Here is a 16,146-nt window from a genome sequence, read left to right as displayed (position 1 = left end):
GATGACTTTGTTGTCTGTAGATTTATATGTATGATTGGAGGTAGGTGATGGTATCAGCATCCCACCGCACACTGTCGGCTCCAGTGCCAGCTGTTATCTTCAGCATGGGAATGTCAGGTCCTGATAAGCCCCCTTCTTCCGTGCCGCCTAGCACCAAACTCATTTATTTATCCATCTGTATTATTTTCCTCTTTCACCACACCATCCTTTATGGACTTGGCGTCTCTTCCTGCTCATTCATAGTACTGAATGAGATCAAATCTGCTGCCGGCAACTGTGTCAAGTCAAAGTAAGATATTGCAGTGCAAGTTAAAACCACATATGAAGTCTAATGAGACTCGAGTTTAAGTTTACTATTATTCTAAAATGTGAAAAATGTATATGAGTGTTTCTAAACATTTGAACGGTAGTGCATGTGCACACCCATATTTAATGGGTGTTCATAGGGAGTTGGTCCTCCTTGTTGCTATAACAGCCTCCGTTCTCTTAGGAAAGCTTTTCTGTGTTGATGTTGTAACATGGCTGTGAGGAATATCTTTTCATCGGTCACAAGAGGACCCATGAGGTCGGGCACTGATGGGCTTGATGTTTTAGGTTCAGGGTTCCCACGGGTCCTTGAAATCCTGGAAAGTTTGTGAATCTGGGGGGATTCTGGAAAAAATCCATATTATTCCCTGTGTAGTGTAGGATAATATCATAAAAATTATAGACTTTTTAAGCACACATGCTAAACTGTTCGCTTTAAATGCTTGTATCTTCTGTATGCGAATGTTGATTCATACCAAAATGCTTTTTTGCATAGTTGTGTTTGACACATGAAACCGTCTCGGGTTCCTATGTAACTGTTGTTCCATGAGAAGGGAACGAGAAGCTGCATCTCCCTTGCCATACTTCCTGCGTCCCTGTAACGCCGTCTTTGGCAATATTTCAGATACCAATATACTTCCTGGTTCCCGCGTCATCCTGTCTTTGTCGTTAAACCTCATCATTGGTTAAAGTTGATATACACATTCAGACGCACTTACCCCTGGAGGCGTCCCCAAAGTGTCACCGCAGTGACGCAGCACGAGTTCCCTCGAAAGGGAACTGTAACAATGTATCTTAAAAGGTAACATGATGTAACCTCGCTCTCACTAAAAATGTGTCCCCACATTTATTCCTTGAATTTGAGGGTATTGGACCTGGAAATTCTTGAAAGGTCCTTGAATTTGAAGTTAACTAAGGTGTGGGAACCCTGTAGGTTATCCCACGTGTTCATTGGGCTTCTGTTGTGTGAGTATTGTCAAGAAAACTTGTCTAGATGATGAAAAGTCAGCTGACGGGTGTGTTAAATTTTGTCTGTAGCGCCAACCCATTCGTTTTCTTGCCCAGTTGTCTCTTTTAGTTCTAAGCCCTATAAACATCACTGTGTTTATTTATTGAGGAAATGCCACCCACTGTTTGTCTGTGTCAGGCATAAAGCATTGCCTGGCATTTTACTGCACAGTGCAAGTACAAAGCTACCATCACCAGGAATCCCCATAAAGAATTGAATATACTGAAGGGTAGAGTATATTTTCTTATAGTGGGCATAGAAACAGACATGGCCCTAAACTTAAATATTTGAGGGTCTGAATACTGGTGCGAAGGTCTCTTCTTTCAGGGTGCAGTTTCGGAGTTTGACCTCCACCCCCTGTGTTTCTTACACAAGGGTAAATTATTATCACACTATGTGAACATACGCATGATGCAAGCTAATGTTCCCCGCCTGCCGGTTTGTCGCCCAGGCTGTTGTTTTAAACTTCCTGCCAAAGCTTGCTGGATTAACGCACCCCCTCTTTGAAATCCCCAGACTAGCGGGAAAGCTGATTATAAAGCGTTGTCCATTTGTAAACACAAACCGAGAGGCTAAGTTCATCAGGCTTTGTGGTGGAGTTCTGCATATGCGTGCAAAATGTTTGTAGTTGGGAGTGAAAATTGTCCAGCTGCCCAGCGCTAAGAGTGATTTATGCGAAAGCCTTGCGGTTTTACTTCAACATCTGTTTGAACAGATCATTGGTTTCAATCCTCTCCACCCTCCGTTGTGCTTCTGTTAGTCTCATCTGCTTTCTGCCTGATAAGATGCTGTTTTTAGCAGAAATGGGTTGGGTAGAGAAGTCTGTCTATCAATATCACACTTTCTCATAGATAATCAACCTACGTACACTTTAAGCAGCTGTCATTGCAGACAAATTCAAGCAGATGGTTTGTTTTTTGTTCTCACTGTGCCAGTGAAAGATGTGAATTATTATTTATGTTTATGTATTATCTGACACTTTTATCCAAAGCGACTATACAGTATTACAAGCAGTGGCGTCCGGTGACCTCTTTTTTCAAGGGCGCTCGATGCAAAGTTCGTCACAACATGTATGTAGCCCATCATGTGTGTGGTTCGCAATTTCAAAATATGTGTTCTGCGCGCAAGTGATCCTATGTGTGTCACGTGTCTTGTCAAAATAAGTGCTTGCTGCAGATGCGTCTAAAGGGTTTATGATAAAAGAGACACTCGCGTTTGCCAGATACTCGCATAATCTCATGCATAATCAGAGTTTACTGTCAAGGAAGTGTCTTGCGTGTATTTTATGAACGTGAGCGTCTTTTTTTTATCATAAACAGTTTTGACGCGTGTGCAGCAGGCGCTTATTTTGACAAAACACGTGATGCACATGGTTCACGTGATGCAACAAACACATATTTTGAAAGCACAAGCAACACACATGACACACCGAACACATATTTTGAATTTGTATCAGATGAGCAGTCACAAGGCGCCACTGATTACAAGCTATACCTTTCATCAGTAGTACTGCTCTCAATGGTGCTTGACTTTGCAAAAGTCACTGCCGTGATGCTAGGGTGATGTGAATGGACAGCAGGTTGTTATTATGTGGTTGCTTACTGGAACTGGTCAAAGTGCCAACCGTACATATTTGGTTTCCGTTTTTAATCTGCAATAGAAACATAACAGCACAATTTTTTTCAATAAGCCTCACAATTTGATCATCAATGTACAAGGCACAAATGGTATTATACAATGATAAGCAGTAATAATTGTATCTTTTCCATGTTAACCTGGAGAGTATATTAATGTGAGAGAACCATGCGATCCTGTAATTCCTGGCCACGATATCCGACTTGCCAGATGGCTGGCTGGTTTCACGGCATCGAGAAGGAGCGATGCAGTACATGGCGCACTGGGGAGTGGAGAAGGAGACCAGACTGCATCCCAGATGGCTGTGGCCGCTTGTGGCATTGGGTCTGGGGAGGGCTGGGTGAGGTTGGGAAGTGGCATCAGTGACACAAACCCTAAAGTCAGACAGAAGGTCGATTCATTATTACGGGCAGGAACAGATCAGCTACGTCATCAATATTTTCCTATTAAACCATGCAGAATAAAACTGCATGCATGTCTTGTCTGTGCTTTCTGTGTTTTTGAAGCTTTGATTGTGTTTACAGTGCGCAATATAACATGTGTTCATGTTTCACGTGTAAAAAACGCAGTATTTTTCACACAATTTACTTATCTCTATAGCGCTGTTTTCACTGTCCTAAAAACGGGCTGATGTCTTTCTTGTTCTATGAAGTCCCTCCTTCAGAAATACGTAACGAGTTCTGATTGTGTAGCTTGTTTAGTGTGTTGTGATTCGATAGCAGCTTAGCTTGCCGTTAGCTTAGCTGGCAACTGACGAATTCCTGTGGGCGGAGTTTAGTCAACAAACTGTTTTACTGGCGTCATTAAAGCAAGAAGTAGAGGGCTGTAGTCCAAACCGGCCGTTCATTGTAGGCTTTAAAAGGCGAATTCTGTTACAGAAAATATATCGCCTGGCAATGAATTTTGAGCTTTATCATTTTACAGGTATTATTTATGCTATTTTAGCAACATTACAAACTAACTAGGGTTTAAAAAATGGGATCAGGAAGGACGTGACCTTTAACGCAGGGAATTTGAACATCTAATGTAATAGGTTGAATAGTACTGTGTAAAGTCTGTGTGGTATCAGTATTACAACTGTGGCTGTCTCTCTCTGCAGTATATGATGTGCATGCTTTGCATACTACACATATTTGCATACTATGCTGTGTTTACCAATGTTTCTTATTGTGCTCCCCATAATTGTTTCTAAAAAATATATTTGAAGGTGAAAATATTTGTGTAGACTGCCCAGTAAGCAATTTAGTTTCAAACATATCATTGTCTTTGTTCATCTCATATATCCCCTTTAATAATATCAAAAATTGCTTGCTTCCCATTGGTTGCCTTAGGGTTGCTCGTGGTTGTCTATCACAAACAATGGGTGGAGTCAGCAGCACACATGCGCGTTCACTCACGGGTCAGGGGGAGGTATCGGGTCATGGAGAGTTTCCTCTAATTGACTTGATTGAAGACCGCAGGGGCTCACATGTGACCTCTAAGTGGCCTAAATGGGAGGAAAAACACATTAGTGGAATTTAGAGGTAAAACGGAGGGAACGTCGACAACACACAACCCCCACAACAGCCGTCAAATCGTAACTAGGTGTCACAGGCCGTTTTCTGTGACAGCACAGGTAATCTGTCAGATTTAAACATTTAGCCATGAAGCCAAGTGAAACAGTTTTATCTGGTATAAGGCAAACAAATGAGCTTGAGTTTGTGTTCGGGCTTTAACGTCATGTTTCACAGGTTGAGGTTAAAGACTGTGTAATTTGTTTAACTTGTGTTTTGCTGTAGGTTTGGACTAGGGGTAGTTTAAAGCAGTGATTCCCAACCGGGGGTACGCGTACCCCAGGGGGTACGCGAAGAGTTTCCAGGGGGTACGCGAAAAGATTTACATTTTGCTTTGATCTCATTTACTTTTAATAAAAATGTCTTTCGTTTGTCCAGTCACTGACCTACGATTGATTTTTGTGAGGAAAGCATTGTAAATGCGCTGCATGATCCAAAACGCAATAGTGACGTCCAACTCTAGAACGATCTGACTATTTTTAATGAACCTGAATAGTTTCTAAAGACACAAAGTTTATTACCTATAATTAATGTTTAAATAATTTTATAATATTCATTCCCGCTGCCGTTGCATTTTCAAATTATGCAAAAATAACTTTTGTATTGTTTTTGGCATATTTTGTTTTAACATATTTTGTCCCGATGTCTTTTGTATTTATAGATAATGCCTAAACACATTTTGTTTCTCTATATATTTGAACAGAATAATTTAACTTATTTGCACATTTTAATTATCAGTAACTTAAATTGAGATTTTAGTAAATTTAGGGCATTTACTAAAAAGGACGTGAGAGCTCAATTCCAAATAAGCGCCGGAGTTGAAAATTTGCGTGTGATTTACTACAAAGGCGCAAATAAAATACACAGGCACAATAATGACACAAGCACATTTCTCTAATGACCATTGCAATCTACTAGCAGCGCAAATTAGTACAGGGTCGCAAATAAGAGACCTCGGCAGGACATCGCAATGAAAATGCGGACCGCGGAGTGTGAAATTCCAGCTAAGTAAAAGTACACTATGAACCGGAGGACGAAAGATGAAGGGTAAAATTAGTTTTGAAATACCTGATTTTACTTCTCCTCGTGACTTCTCCTCCTCTTTTCTCCAGCAAATTAAACATAGCATGGCTTGGCAAACTATATATTTATTTTAAAGTATGTTCCTCTGGCAAAATTTAATACTCTCCTCGCATTAATGTTAATGTAGGAAAACTTCCACAAATGCATATGCAATAAGGTCGCAAAAATAACACCTTTTCAGAGCTAAATATCTATTGCGTGTCTTTAGTAAGTTCAGTCGTTATTTAACGCCAAAATGACGGTTTGCGCAAGCTGTTAGTAAATCTGGCCCTTAAAGGGGTCATATGATGATTTTTTTTAATTTGTAAAATAAGTCTTTGGCGTTCCCAGAGTCCATATGTGAAGTTTTATCTCAAAACACACTACAGATAATTAATTATAGCATGTCAAAATTGCCATTTTGTAGGCCTGAGCAAAATGTGCCGTTTTTGGGTGTGTCTTTTAAAATGCAAATGAGCTGATAAAATGAAAACAGTGATCGCAATGGTAGTGGTTTGTTGAAATAAACATGCTTCATCAGTCAGTGCTTTTTACTTTAATGTTTAAAATTAATTAATTAATTAAAATTACTAATTATTTGTCTTTAAAACACAACTTTGGTTTAGTTTCGATGAAGGGGTACTTGAGCCTTACTGATAGGGCTGTGGGGGTACTTAGGGCTAAAAAGGTTGGGAACCACTGGTTTAAAGGAATCGTTCACCCAAAACTGAAATTCTGTCATTATTTACTTACCCTCATGTTGTTACAAATCTGTATAAATGTATTTGTTCTGATGAATACAAAGGAAGAGATATTTTGAGAAATAACCGTTCGTGGACCCCATTTACTTCCATAGTATTCTTTTTGTGGAAGTGAATGGGGTCCACGAACGGTTTGGTTATAAACATTTCTCAAAATATCTTCTTTTGTGTTAATCAGAACAAAGAAATTTAAGCAGGTTAACAACACGAGAGTAAGTAAATGATTAATTTTTGGGTGAACTATCCCTTTAAGCAGTGTATCTGAGAATTATTACAATGTTCTTCTTTCTGATAAAACGGGAGAGAGGAATGAAAGGTTTCATTTCTCCGATAGAAATCCAAGAGAAAAGTACAGCAGATTGTGAAACGCACACGCACACACACACACACACACACACACACACACACACGCACACGCACACGCACACACACAAGCACACACACACACACACACATCCTCTCATTCTCTGTCTATTGAGCAACCCATCATTTTCTGTGCTAATTGGCTCTGCTTCTCCTCTGGCAATGTCACAGATAGAAAAATGCATTTAATGAGAACTCTTGTGAGAATATGTGGTGTAAGCAGATGCCTTCACTCATCTCGCTGTGCTCTTAGGCTGCTGTCACAATAGAATTCCAAGCAATGTAAAAAAGAAAAACACAAACTTGACTTTAAAGGGGACATATCATGAAAATCTAACTTTTTTCCATGTTTAAGTGCTATAATTGGGTCCCTGGTGCATCTATTAACCTAGAAAATGTGTGAAAGATCAACCGAGTAACTTAGTTTTGGTAAACCATTCTCTGCAAGCATGTGAAAAAATAGGTCATTGAAATTTGGCTCCCCTTGTGATGTCAGAAGGGGATAATACCGCCCCTTAATCTGCACTATCCAACCACGGCACTGCCATTTAGTGCGGAGAGCAGCTCATTTGTTTTTAAAAGGACATACCAAAAAGGCAAACTTTTGCTCAGGCCTACAAAGTGGCAATTTTAACATTATATAATTAATTATCTATATGGTATTTGGAGCTAAAAATTCACATACGCACTCTGGGGACACCAAAGATTTATTTTACATCTTTAAAAAATCCCCTTTAAAGGCACATTTTGGGGACCCCTGAGACTAATATATTACATCTTGAAAAGCCGCCATATTTGGTTACATTTAACCTTAAAAACAGACTTGCAGGGCGAATCGACAACACCAGACATTAATAGACCCCGATCACTCCTCAATAATTTCCTCTTTGGCACTCGCTGTGTGTTAATGGACAGCCTAAAGTGTTAACCGAACCATGTGCCAATGGCTAATTGAAGATGTTCAGCCCCAGTCCCTGGCACTCGATCATTACAGTCAATGTTGTACGAATGAGATAGGACAGTCAGCAAGGCCGTGAGACAGTTTGCGACAGGCATCATCATTGGCTTTTAGACTGGAGTAAAGGTTGACTTCTGTTTTCCTAACAGCCAAAGAATTTCCTCTCTACTCGTGCCCAGTGTAAGCTGGCCTGAAGCCTCTGTAAACAAGAATCGACTTGGAAATGGAATCCGCTAGTGTTGAACTTTCTTTCGTTTCTCATTTCTTGTCCGTTTTTATTCAACCTATCCTGTTTTGTCTTGTTTTTCAAATATATCACAACCTCCTACTGTGGATTTTTGAGGTCATACTCTTATCCCTAAGCTCCACAGCTACAGTACAGAAGTAGACTTTATGAGAGGAATTTCATCCCGCTGTGCGGGTACGTTTACGTTTGCCTCATTCTTGACAAAACCTACAGTACCGGGGAGCTAGAGCTGCCCTCCGTCCCCCAGATGTTTTTGTTGGACCTCTGTTGGAATGCCCTGAACTTCTGCCATGAAACGGTGAACTGATCTCCACAGGTATCGTGTAAGCTAGTGAACTAAAATATATTTTATTTTTACCAGTATGTATTTTGTTGTGGACAGATCAATAGTGGATTGTATGTATAAGCTGCATTTCTTTTATTATTAACAGATTTAGATCAGTATCAGCTTCCTCTGGCTAAACCTAAAATTCCACAATATATTCTGATTACCGATATGGTGTTCTTGCAGAGCAAGTGAGTGTTCCTGTAGCTCAGTTGGTTGAGCATTGCATTAGCAGATATGTTTATGGGTAGAGATGCACCGATATTAAATATCCCGTTCTTCCTGTGTTTTTAAAGCTATGATTGTGTTTACAGTGTGCAATATAACATGTGTTCATGTTTCACATGTAAAAAAAACGCTGTATTTTTCACACAATTTACTTATCTGTATAGCGCGGCTTTCACTGTCCTAAAAACAGTCTAATGTCTTCCTTGTTCTATAAACTCCCTCCTTCAGAAATACACAACGAGTTCTGATTGTGTACTTTGTTTAGTGTGTTGTGATTCGACAGCAGCTTAGCTTAGCAGAGCCGTTTGAGCTTAGCCGGCGACTGACGTATTCCTGTGGGCGGAGTTTAGTCAAAAACTCTTATTTTGACATCATTCAATCGGGAAGTAGAGGGCTGTAGTCCAAACCGGACATTCACTGTAGGCTTTGAAAGGGGGATTCTGTTAAAGAAAATATATCACCTGGCAGTGAACTTTGAGTTTGAACATTTTGCAGGTATTATTTATGCTCTAACAGCAACATTACACAATAACTAAAGTTTGAAAAATGGGATCAAGAAGAATGGGACCTTCAAATGTTTCCGCCGATTATTCAGACTGAAATTTGCTGATACAGAAAGTTTGTTGGTAGTCTCAGCCTCAGACGTCACGCCAACTGAATTTTGGCTAAATGTCTGATGTTTATCATACACTTTCCTGGAAACACTGTGGGAATGTCAAAGTCGTCTTTGATTGGTTGAAATAAACCAGATTTCCAGGAGACGCGAGTGTCCTGATTAGTTTCGGTCCCTGGAAAACAAAGCTCTGACATTCCATTGAGGAAGAGAATCAGTCGTGTTCACGTGGATAATAATGACCAGTTATCATGATCAGCTAAACATTGGATTCTCAAAAATATGCAAAGTTCGCGTCATAGACTCTCTAAAAGACGTCCAAGAGTTTTGCTTGAGGCAGTTAGTGAAGTCAAAAAGTTTGGTTCTCCCGAATTGCTTGTAGGTGTTAAAAGTGGAGAGATATGCTTTAAACAGATGTTTACCGGGAGCGTCTCATTGGTGTGGCTGCTGATGAAGTGCACAACGTTGTTCTATGGTGAGTAATGTTGTTTATTTAGATGCTATTCGGTTGCGGCTGGTTATTTCAATAACTGACTTGTTGCCAGCTGGCTCGTTATTGTGGGGTTGTGATTGGTTGTTTGACATGTCGGTCAAACAGCCTCGTGAAAAGATACCACTTTTTCATGTCTGATACCGATGTCGATACCACAACCTTGAGTATCTGTTGATACAGATACCAATACAATACAATCTCTATTGCCCTTTTAATCAATTAAGCTGCAAATAACACATTTGTTAGCCGTACAAAAAGCTTAAACAGAGCTACAGAACTCAAACATTTTACTGTGCAACAAATTACTGTGCAAATTCAAGACTAAATGAAACATTGTGCAATACTGCTGCTTCATTTTTATTTAAATGTTTCAAACAGACTAGTATCAAATTTTTTTGTTAGTCAGCACAAAAATTCTAAATGTAATTTAAGGTGTAACTTTGGACAATTTAAAGTGCAACTTTGTGCAAATTCATGTTGCTCAGCAAATTCATGTTGCTCAGCAAAAGTCGCGCTTTACGCCAAGTTGCCATGACAAGGTCTGTGTTGGTATTGGATCGGATTGTACTCCCTGACTTCTACAATATTCGATCTGGCCATTTTCGCCAATTCTGGACTAATTTCGATACAGAATATCGTATCGGCCCACCCCTAATCTCTAGTCATGGGTTCGATCCCCAGGGAACATGGATACTGGCAAAATGTATACATTGTAATGCACTGTAAGTTGCTTTGGATACCTAGGAGCACCTGACAAATGGACAAATGTAATGCATGCATATACAGTACTTAGGATGTATGTCCTTTCTTCCTTTGTGTCCGCCATCTTGTTTTGTTACCCATTATACCTGTTCTAAAGGTATTTCTTTTAATCCAATTAAATCCCTGTGTGTGAGAACTGTATTCGCGTTGTACATTGTATAAATAGGACATTGTATAAATTTTGGATCTTTGGAATAGCAGTTATGAAGATGGAGCATTTTCCAAAAGGAAATCCCACGCTGTGTTTCCTCTTCCACATTGAAGCACGTTTGCCCTGGAGCGGTAAATATGGGTCATCATCACAGGACAATTATCTACTTTAAATGTTTTAGCAATTAATCAAGGGAATTCTCTGAGCGATTGCGATTTTCAACCTCAGTGTTCACAGAGATTCCGGTTTCCATGGTAACCGTTTTGATTATGGAAATCAAGGAGAATGATGCTTTGATAATGTTCTGTCAAGTTGAGTTTATTTTTGAACCTCGTGTCACACACACACACTTCCTCTTCTTTTGTCCCACCGAGATTGTTTATTTTGTCCTGACAGCTGCTCTCTAATGGGAGCGTGTCTCTTTTCATCTATTCATTCTGATGGTTATTGGTGTAGATGTTGGCATGTCATCGTGGTTTCATTCATGTGCCTGGTTTTCCTTTTCGCCTTTTCTCCATCTCCTTACACACGCTTTCCATTAGAGTCATGGTTACAGACCCTTGAGATGACTCTCATTGAGCAAATAGTCATAAATGAGTCTCTTCCTCATCAGCTTAATGACATTCGACGTGTAATAGTGCCATAATAATCCAAAAGTTTCATTCATCACAAGCTTATAAGTCATTTCCGCCCTTTCTATTGACTTTACACTTCCTGCACATGCAGTTCCCTTGGTCAAACCTAGAAAATAACATTTGTTTTCTGTTTTCTACGCGTGGAAAAGTTATGGTAATAAATCAAGTCTTAAGTCATGAACATTTCTATAGTTACGTATTAGCAAAGTGGATCATGTGGTGTAAGCATGTGATACAAAACATTGTTGGAACCTTTTTACAAAATGTTTTTCTTTTGAAACTGTATCCCCCCAAATTTTCTGTCCCCCTTTCCCTCGATGAAGAATGCATCTTTCATTTGAGGATTAGGTTTGGCATGCTTGGAACTAATAGAATCCACCCTGCTGAAATGTGCTATTAAATGATAGACAGACCAATTTGGGGACCTAAGGCACTGTAGCGCATATGACAGGGAAAAAAATTCCTTTATCTTGACTGTAGTTTGGGCCCCAGTTGGCCTCAAAATACAGCTCAGGTGCGAGTTGTCACTGCAGCCAGCTGTTCTTCCCATTTTCTCTGGAGTTTTGGTCCAATTTCTCTTGCATTGTGAAGTTTGCTCTAAAACTCCTCCCTCTTCCCTCTCTCTCTATAGTAGGCTGTACAAACTGACTTCCTGTTGGGACCCTTCTGCTTCCTGTTTGTTCAAATGAATGGATGGTTTCCTTCAGGCTGCCTTCGGTGACGCAATTATATACGCCATCCAGCCAGCCTCCTTGAAACAACCGCTCCCTTTCAGACTTGTAACCCATACGCTTTGAAAAAGACAAAAGCATGACTCAAAGCTGCACAATACAGTTTCAACAAATGCACAAATGTCTTGTGAATCTTCCTTATCTTTTAACACTCAAAAAAGGCTTTGTGAATGCGTACCATCACATATATAATTGCATTTTCTTTAAGCACATTTTATTGTCTTTATAAGAGTTTCTTAAAGTGTACCTATTTCTTTGCTAAAAACCTTTTTTTGTGTGTGTATTTGGTATAATACAATGTGTTTGCGTAGTTTATGGTTCAAAAAACACATTATTTTCCACATACCGTACATTTTTGTAGCTTCAGATTTCCCTCTCTTCCTAAAACACACAGATTTTGTACAAAACTCATTGATTTAAAAAGCGCTTTGTCCCTGATTGGAAATGTGACGCTCCTTACCATGTTTGAAAGGTTCGCTCACAATGCAATGCTTACAGGAGTCCGAAGCGGGAGGAATTATGACAATGTCGGTCCTTTCAACATCACCAATCCCAGGAAGTAAACTGTTGCCTATAATCCGTGTGTTTGTTGTAGTCCAAGAAAATAGATTAACGTTGGAGACAATAACTAGGACTGGGTATCGATTCAAATGTTCCAGATCGATTCGATTTCAATTCACACGCTATCGATTTGATTTCGATTCTCGGCTCAATTTTCGATTCCGATTTTGGGATGGTTTTTATACTCGATTCAACTCAATGAATATAGATTATATAGAATATTATATTATATTAGAATATTATATTATTATATATTATATTATATTATATTATATTATATTATATTAGAATATAGACTGACTGAATGAATGAATGAATGAATGACAGGCTCGCCTCTTGTTCCTTGGTAACATTGCGCAAGGCAAAAAAGAGGGTGACATCTAGTAGAGAAGACTAAGAATTAGATTAACGTTAATCTTACATTCAATGTTTGCGGAAATAAATATGGGGGAAAATCTATTCGTGGCCTTTGGGAAAAAATTTTAATCGCACATGTAAAAGAACACACAATTAATCGAATTTTTTTTTGCCCAGCCCTAACGATAACTCGCATCATTGTTTACTTTGGAGTTTGTACCTTTTGCATATCGTTAACATGTACTAATACACTTTTACACACCAAAGGAAATGTTAAATCATGAATCGTGTTCTTTAAATATTAGGATTTTCCTAGAATCTTTTTACCCTATTTTTGATATGCTTACTGAAAACAGTGATATGACATCAAGCTTTGCATATTTAGTTTGACTTCTCTGTATGAATTTTTTATTTAAAAAATCCTCAGCATTTTTTAAATCCTCAATCATTTTCAATGTTTTTTTTTTTTTATTCGCCTTGTATGCTCTTTCCAAAACCCACTTATCTAAACTGCCGACGCACTTTTAAGCTGAAACTGGGCCAATGCTGCCAGAAACTGACAGATTGAAACTTTTGTTTCTATTGATAGATACTTGAGGGAGGAAATGTGCCAAAATATAGACATTCTGCTTAGATATCGTTTAATTTATAATTTACTAGATGCGTCAGGGTGTTTGCTACAGTGAATACCTCAGATATCCAAACTGTGAGGATGACTAATGTGACAACAACCGAGTAGCTGGGTTGCTTGTGTATTTGAAAATGCTAAAGTTTAACCCTTCATTTCCTTTCACTTAGTGTTGTCCTCAAACCCCTTTGAAATGTTTTGGTGGCACTAATCTCACCCGCTTAGTCACCATGGCACCCCAGTGCTCCAGAATCTAAAACATGGTGACTGCATTTTAAGGACAGCAGTCTTGCTGTCTACCTCCTGTAGATTTTTAAATCTTGCTTGCTTTGAAAGCCCTGGCGACCAGCCTGGAGATTGGTGCCCTGGCCAGGGATTGTAATGAGATATGACAGATTTGGGGTGTGGTTTTTAAGGTAGCCGACTGAGACGCTCTCAGGGAAACGAGAAAAGTGACAGCTGGGATGAGAAGGGGAGGAGGGCAGATTTGGCTGTACCATCAGATTACAGTCCAATGAACCGGTGATGTACAATGTTTAACATTATTCCTTATAAATCAGGGTGTTTAAAAGGAAGAGTTAAAGGGATTGTTCACCCAAAAATTAAAATTGTGTAGTTATTTACTCACCCTCATGTTGTTCTAAACCTGAATGAGTTTCTTTATTATGTTGAACACAAAAGAAGATATTTTTATTAAACCACACAGTTGACAACACACTTTGACTTCCATAGTAGAATAAAAAAATACTATGGAATTCGATAGGTACCGTCAACTGTGTAGTTATATTTATAATCAAAAACATCTGCTCTTGAGGTTGTCATTTACTGCTATATTTTATGCGTACAGATGCAGGCAGTAAAGGGCCATTATTTTAGTAAATAATCACTTAAATTTCAGTCTGTTGCATATTATTACATAAGAGTGAGTATGTGATGAGATTTTTGTGTGTGCGCATGAACTATTCAATATATTTAAGCTTTATCATTTAACACATTTGGTTCCTTGTTCCTCTTTTGTCTTATACCAGCTTGTCTTTCTGTTTCTCTTACCCACCCCTTCCGCCTCTAACTAAAAGCCAGCAGAATCAATAATACATGGCTGTCTAATACCCTGACTGAGCAGAAATCTCAGCAGGACCCTGTGATGATTGTTGTTTGGGGACCAGCAGGTATAACCCAACGCTGTGTTTTGTTCAGGCCTATAATGAAGACCCAGTCACCACTTTGTACCACGCTGGCCACAAAAAAGGGAACATCTGTGTCACATAAACCATCATGCAGCTATGCAATTATGTCGTTATAATGCTTGTTCGGCAAATGCATGCACAGTAGTCACTGCAGTCCGATCGCTTTAAGATCGGTTAAGCTTTAATGTCGCATTATGATGCTTCTCAATCAGGCACGGGCCATTTGAATTAAGGTCAATTGACCTTGTTCATGATTCAATGGAAAATCTAAGTGATCTTGCTTCAAACAAATCGTCTGAATTGCAGATAGGTAAGAATAGCTATTTGAAGGTGTTGTCGCAAACTATTGCAGTTGAAGTGAAACTGGTACTTTTCTGTGTCTATAAAGTACCACTAACCAGCAGGCGACCTGCTTATATGACTCATGTAAGAGGCTTCTTGATAATAGTGAATATTCATTTCTCAGTTTGAGGAGTCTTTACGGTCTATCCAAGAACTTGTTGGCATCTTAAGTTGTCTAGGCATCTGTTAACCTCACATCTCGTGTCATGATGTTTCCTCATTACATGCCTGCATTTATCACAGTATTTTATTAATGATTCAGTTTCTGAATTTGTCTAGCACAACCCAAATGTGAAAACATGGCTAAAGTATTTTTTTTTTTTACATAAATCATTAAATGTGCAGTGTGTAAATTTTAGCGGCATTCAGTGGTGAGGTTGCGAATTGCAACCAATGACTCAGTCCACCCCTCACCCCTTGCTTTTGAAACGCATAGAGAAGCTACTGTAGCCGCCACTGGAAAAACATGTAATTGATGGAGACAACTTAGTAAAAAAGTTTGTCCGTTAAGGGCTTCTGTAGAAACATGGCGGCACAAAGTGGCGACTTCCACGTAAGGGGACCCTCTGTGTATGTAGATAAAATGTCTCATTCTAAGGTTATAAAAACATAACCGTTCATTATAAAAAGGTCTTTATACACCTCTGATAATAGGGATCGACCGATATGGATTTTTCAGTGCCGATGCTGATACAAATTTTTGTTTCATCAGCCTTAGCCGATGACCGATACAGGCTGCCGATTTTCTTGAGCCGATATTTGGAGCCGATACTGCTTTTGCTCACTCAATTTACATCATAAAAATTATGTAAAAAAGCCAAAAGAGATGTTATTAGTTTGGACAGTTCTTACTTTTTTTTTAGTCTAGGATTAGTCTAATCTCTGTCCGGGAAACCGGCCCATAGAGATAAGAAATAAAAACCCACTTTGTTCAGCTATGATCAGCTGTTAGGCTAAGCTTTCGATGTTGTCATAGAAAGGTTGGTTGTTTTTAGTCACATGACCTGCAATCGCTTGCGGCTTCCAGCACTCTGTCTGTAAATAATGCAGTAAAAATCGGCAAACACGGCAGCCACGTATCGGCCGATGTCGATACACATAAAACTCGCAAATATCGGCCCGATATATCGACCGGCCAATATATCGGCAGGCCGATATATCGGTCTATCACTACCTGATAATATAGTTTCTGTCAAGAGGTCCTTCTAAAAATTACACACTGCACCTTTAAGTAAATAA

At 39.2% G+C, this 16,146-nt stretch overlaps 1 protein-coding gene across 3 annotated transcripts in view; it reads left to right on the top strand.

Moving 5' to 3' along the window:
- srgap2 (SLIT-ROBO Rho GTPase activating protein 2) overlaps positions 1 to 16,146 on the top strand; it is a 132,872-nt gene that overhangs the window by 37,105 nt on the left and 79,621 nt on the right. Inside the window, exon 1 of one of the 3 annotated variants that reach the window (XM_055184782.2) lies at positions 7,835 to 8,210. The exons of the other annotated variants lie outside the window; for them this stretch is intronic. The gene's annotated coding sequence lies outside the window, so the exon portion shown is untranslated. Of the gene's footprint in view, positions 1 to 7,834; positions 8,211 to 16,146 lie in introns of those variants that run through there. 3 annotated transcript variants of the gene reach the window in all.

This window comes from Misgurnus anguillicaudatus, chromosome 14 (genome assembly GCF_027580225.2).
Source record: "Misgurnus anguillicaudatus chromosome 14, ASM2758022v2, whole genome shotgun sequence".
Taxonomy (NCBI): Eukaryota; Metazoa; Chordata; class Actinopteri; order Cypriniformes; family Cobitidae; genus Misgurnus; species Misgurnus anguillicaudatus.
The sequence above is the reverse complement of the archived record's forward strand: the minus strand, read 5'-3'. Positions and strand labels throughout refer to the sequence as shown.